The following is a 6,000-nucleotide window of genomic DNA, read 5'->3' as shown; positions in this document are numbered from 1 at the left end:
GAATAGCTCTGTTTAATTTTGTGGCTGTGGAGAAGTTTCACTTAAAACCAAAAATGTTAATCTCATGTTGATGAATAGTCAGGGGATCATATAAACCAGTGGGGTTTGTCCTCTGGACACTGTGGACATCTGCACAGAATTTTATGGCAGTTCACTCAGTAGTTGTTCAGATATTTCAGTCTGGACCAAAGTGGTGGATCAGTGTCATCCACAGAGCCATGCTATTAGCAACTGCATTAAAGAGCAAAGGCATTTTATTCATTTTTAGCTCTGCTCTATTGAATTTATGTTACACACATGGAAAAGTTTAATAAAATCCATTCACACTGGAGGGATCTTTATAAAGTGCATGTTATGGCTGTGACAAGACACTGATTTCTTGCACACAAGTATAAGTGCAATATAGTTGAATGAGAAGATTATTGCACATGACAAAATCAGCTTCAACAATCAGCTGTGTCTCACTATAGGTCAAAGTTATTCAGCTTAATGGTACAATTATATTAATTCTCTTGTGTGAAATTGTGGAAAAACTGGTCAGCAATGTATTTCCTCTACACGTTTATGAATCACCATCCTGCTTTTCAGTTGACCAAATGTACAACAGAGAAAAAAAAAAGATAGGGTAACAAAGGGAGGCTTCACACGCTGATTTCAGCACTGAGACACCTACTGTAGCAACGCGATGCAGTGTTCACGCTGAATAAGAAAAGAAAAAAAAACAAAACAGAAGAGGCCACCCACAGCTGCTAAAAACACCTCCTTTGTAATTGTTTAAAGAAACAGCAAACGTGGACACACTGCATTTACTCATTGTGCTGTCAGTGGAATCCATAGTGAAGCATGCATGCCAGTAAACCTACAGGAAGTTAGTCTTGTTGCAGCCTTCCACAAATTCACTGAGGTGGGTGGAAAAAGGCAACAAAAGACCGTAAAATGGCACATGCACAGATAACGAGGCATAATGCAAGCACAGAACTACTGTGCTGTGGTTCTAAGATTACAACATTTATGAAATTACCGGTTGATGTTAAGACATTTCATTTTGGATGAACTGTTTTTCATTGGAATCCATAACATGCAAACTCCCAGAAACATACACTTGTGGCATCAAGGACGTCTACAGCAGATCCATCCCCCACTGGAAACATAACTTGTCTTTCCTAGCACACGGACACACACACACACACACACAAACACAAACACACACACACACACACACATATATGCACACAAAATAACTTCTGCACCACAGTCTCTTAATGAGCATAATCCTCTATGTTTGAATCTCACAGCCTAGTAAAAGGTTTGGCCACCCAGTTTCTCTGCTTTCCAGCTGATTCCAATTAGATGCTCCCATTAAATAAAATTGTAATGTAGTGGTTTACTGAAAAGAGAACAGCAGCGAGAGGAACAGAGCGCATTAAGGAAGCTTCTCATCTCCAGAGGTTAATCTTCCATTTTCAGCCTAATTTACAGAGCACCAGGAAACATGCGTGCAGGGAGAATGCGAAAGAGGGATAGAAAAGGCAGAGGCAGTGTGTGATCGGGGGGGGGGAGAAAGCAAGATTAGAGCTAAAGAGAAGAAGAGGGACAGAGACTGAAAGAAATAAAATAGATGGTGTCGTAGATATAGAGAGAGAGAAAAACAAGGGAAAGGCCACAGCTCCTCCTGGTTACTGACCAGGCAGCACCACTGCATGTAGCAGAGACATTTCATTTGTTGTCTATTTGAGTGGAAAATGACTGGTTGTGATCCAATCAAACTGCCTGTCACTGGGACGTGTGAGTGAGCGGGTGAATATGAGGAAACATACACAGACCAGCATACCCTGCTGCTAGCATCAATCTCCACCATCAGATTAAACACGCTGAAATTAATCCACACCAACTGGGCGATATTCAGATCACACTGCTGTATGTAAATGATGGAGCAGCTGTCTCTGAGGTGGATGGAAACTCAGCCATGTGGTTTTGTCCAAAATGGCTGTCGACGGAGTCACGCGCAGTGCCGATATAGATGTCTTCACTGATTGTTACATCACAGGATCAAACGTTCCTACTGTGTAAGACAAAGGAGGATCTCCAGGGAGAAGGCATCGCACAAATGTCAAATGAGGACACAATAACATTGTGAATATGTTGAAATAGGTCAAACTGAGTGCAGTTGATTTAAGGTCTTTACGCAGCAGGGTGAGCTGCATCCGTGAGGCGACTGTGTCTGCTCTGAAAACACACCAACTGGACGACGCTTTCTGTCTGGATACACAGCACCCCCTAGAGGATAATCCAAAACAGGGACTCCCTTTGTGTGTGCGTGTTTGTGTGAAAGGGACTGAAGGAGGGAAAGAGAGTAAGAGTGTGTGTGTGTGTGTGTGTGTGTGTGTGTGTGTGTGTGCGCGCATGTGCATGTGTGTGTGTGCGCGTGTGTGTGTGTGCATGCAGTATGGGGTAGGCTAGGCCCAGCTGAGAGGGAGACTCAGTGACTTTATACTCCTGATAATCTGGATTAAAACCCTCTGGGACAGCATTAACCACCGCCGGCTGGGCATTACACGCACACAGATACAGACTTACACACACACACACACACAGACACATACACACACACACAATCGCTCTCCGGTAGTATTCTTCCTTTGTGTGTGTGTGTGTGTGTGTGTGTGTGTGTGGTCAAAGATTACATGATTTCTCCTGCTGAGAACACGTGTGTACATTTGTGTGAATGAAAATAAAACCTCTAAATTCTCCATTTATCTTTTGATCTGAGTGTTGTAGTATTGAATGTTCACACCCATTTCACCCAGAACTCTCAATAAAAGGTGGTTATTTTTAAGAGTGAATCATTTCCACCAACGCTTTTTGACTTGCACACTACACGGTCTAGTACTGAACACCTAAATCCTTTCAGGCATGAGTTGACAAGGAGGTTCCAACTCGTAGGAAAGTTGAGTGATGGTGGCGTTCGATGAGATAATGGGAGGGATGGAGAATGGGTGGGCCCTGCCCTGCCTGGCCCATTGGGGGTATTAGGTTTGATTGGATTGGGGTTGGGGATTTGTGTATTAAACTGAGATTACCATGTGATCCAGCATTTCACAAGGAAATCCACACGGCAGTGAGAGGCAGAGCTAGCAGAGGGAGTCCACTGACCTGCTCGCTGCCTGTTTCAACTCACTTCTGGGTTCTTGATTGGGCTGTGTTCACTTTTTTTATTCATTCTCACCACTCTGACATCTTTCTTCTGGGGACGTCTGTGGTTTTATAAAAGCATCACTTTGTGCACGACAAGAGTCATAACGTCTATGGTTGCTGAAGAGCTTTGGCGCTACAACACATTGTATTTGGGCACTTGCTGAAATGACTGCTGATGCTGTTTTTCTTGTGAGGACAAGGTCCATTTACCAGCTTTCAACTACGTCTCACACTTTTTTGTCAAACTACAGTTTCCAAGGTCGAGAATTTGTCCTGTTTGCACCAACAAGTCCTCCAACCAGCATGACCACATGAGTCATTTGTTCCTACTCTTATAAAGCAGTGCTCCTATGGCACCAGGCTTATCAGATCTTCATTCTTATGGTGACAACATAAACATGTGGTTAAGCTTATGGCATGGTCGCTGTTTGGTTAGGTTCAGGCACAGAAACAGCTTGGTTAGGTTTAGGTAAAGATCATAGTTTGTGCTAAAATAAATACTTCATCAAGGTTAGAGCACCTTTGCTGTCATGGTTACAATAATGAAGACACAGTTAAGGTTGTGGAAAGGTCATGGTCAAACGAAACAATGATGTCTCCTGTGTCAGAGTCCAGTGCTTTGTTGACAATTATACAATGTCACAATAAGCTGCTTGCACAGACGCCCTGCGGGCTCGTTTTTTTAGGGGACGACAGTCTCGTTTGCCCGGTTGTCATGGAAACGCAGGTGTTGAAATTTCCATTTTTTTTTCTTTGAACCTCAATGAATTACATTTCACTTCACATATACATGTTGTATTTAGCTGTGGTGTCATGATCTAATATAGATGAAAAGTCCTTGTTGTCCATATGAAAACGAAAAGTACAATGCTATACCAGAAACTATAGTCTAGAACTATGTTCTATACTTTCTCTGCTATGTTATTTTACATGTTCTATATAGAATTTTTGCTGTTGAATCACATTACTTTTGCTGCAGCACCAAACTAATTCCCCCACAGGGATCATTAAAGTTTCATTTGTTCTTATCTTAAAATTCAAATTTAACTTGAGTCCTCACACCTTCACTGCAGATTTTCACACAGCTCCCACGTTCCTTGTCTCAGATTCAGAAAGAACCACATTTGACTGCCAGAATGCATCATGAGACTTTTACACAATCTGTACTTGCACTGTTTAATTCTGTTGATCTCTTCTTTCCATTCCCATCTCTCTCTTTTTCTTTTGGTCAGTCTGTTCTGTTCTCTGACATCCTCCTCTAATGACTCTCTATAGTTGTGAGTAATCTGGTTAACCTGACCCCATTGTGCAATGTCCTGCTGAAAGTCTCAGGCCTAATTCTTTTCAGAAATACAAATGGCATTGTGTATCTGTTGTACTAATCTGTGTGTTGTCTGAGTCCACACATTGTGTGCGTGCACAAGCACCCAGGAAGATTAGAGCACACAATTGAAATCAAGATTTAGCGAAAGGAGATGTGTGACAACTCTGTCATAAGCCACGGACATGAATCCAAAGTGTTTACGGTGGGTCAACAGGCCTTCATCTCTCTCTCCCCCTCTCTCTATGCATAGAGGCAGCAGTATTGGGTCTACCCAGTGGGTCATTGATTTTCTGTCAGCAATGCAAGGGCTGAAAGCCCATTAGGCCAGGACTAGACAGACAGACAGATGTGCACACACACACACAACTCACACACAACTCACACAGACAAAGTTAAGTCATTTGATGTGCCACCACATACATCCATATAAATCTAGGGGTAGAACTTAAGATTTTTTCTGTAGTGTTGCAATAGACTGATCAGATTTAAAAGACAGCTCCAGCTATTTAGTATCACACTGTGACAAAGCTGGGAGTGTTATCTTTTGAACAAAGTCTTTTAGGACCCAAACGCAGGACTCAGACACAGGGTAGATTCAGTTCAGCCAAAGGCAGTTCATTGTAGGAGAAAAGTGTCTGTGACGTTGGAGTGGGCAGGCAGGTAGCCCAGAACCAGGGAGACTGGAATGGTGTCTGAGAATGGTGACCAGAGAGCAGGCTGGGTGAGTAATCTGCAGGAGAGGCCACTGAGTGTGGTCAAGAAACTGGCAAGCGCAGGTGAAGCTGCACTTGTGGTGAAGAAACTGAGGAACAAGTGCAGGTGAAGCTGAGGCAGAACAGAAACTGGTATAAACACAAGAAACACAAAAAATTGTGAGAGTCAGCTGCACAGAGGTGAACTGACAATCTGAAGAGGAACAAAGTAAAGAACCCGTGTCTTTATACTGCTGGCTGAGGGTGTGGTTGATGAGGTGATTTGCAACAGGTGAGTAGGAGATCTGCAGAAACTAGGTTGAACACACACACACATGCACACACACACACACACACACACAGAAAGGAGGATGGAAAAACAAGAAACACAAGGGAAGAAACTATATGCTCCTAACAGAGAGACTCAGAGTAACTTATTACCAAACAAGTAGTGTTTCATTGCCAGCTCAAGATAGAAGTGTTTTACCTCACCCAGCATGACAGATGAGGTGTGTGGTCAAATGTGTGCTGTGTTGCACCTGTAACCACACCCACACTTCTATCATCGCTGCAGCAAAGACAGAAGTATACTGGAGGCCAGCAAAAACAAGATCTTCAGCTGATGTTAAGTTGCTTTTTAAGGCAAGACTAAGCTAAAAATGAACGTGTCTGTGCGAAGTCGCTTCCGATAACTTCCAAAGGCTAAAGAACTTACAGCTGTTCCAGATGGCCACACTCAAAAGCGAGGCAAAATGTCTGTCGTCTTAGAGAGCTGTGAGAGGCGAAAGT

Source organism: Toxotes jaculatrix, chromosome 17 (genome assembly GCF_017976425.1).
Source record: "Toxotes jaculatrix isolate fToxJac2 chromosome 17, fToxJac2.pri, whole genome shotgun sequence".
Lineage (NCBI taxonomy): Eukaryota > Metazoa > Chordata > Actinopteri > Toxotidae > Toxotes > Toxotes jaculatrix.
Note: the sequence above shows the minus strand (reverse complement) of the source record.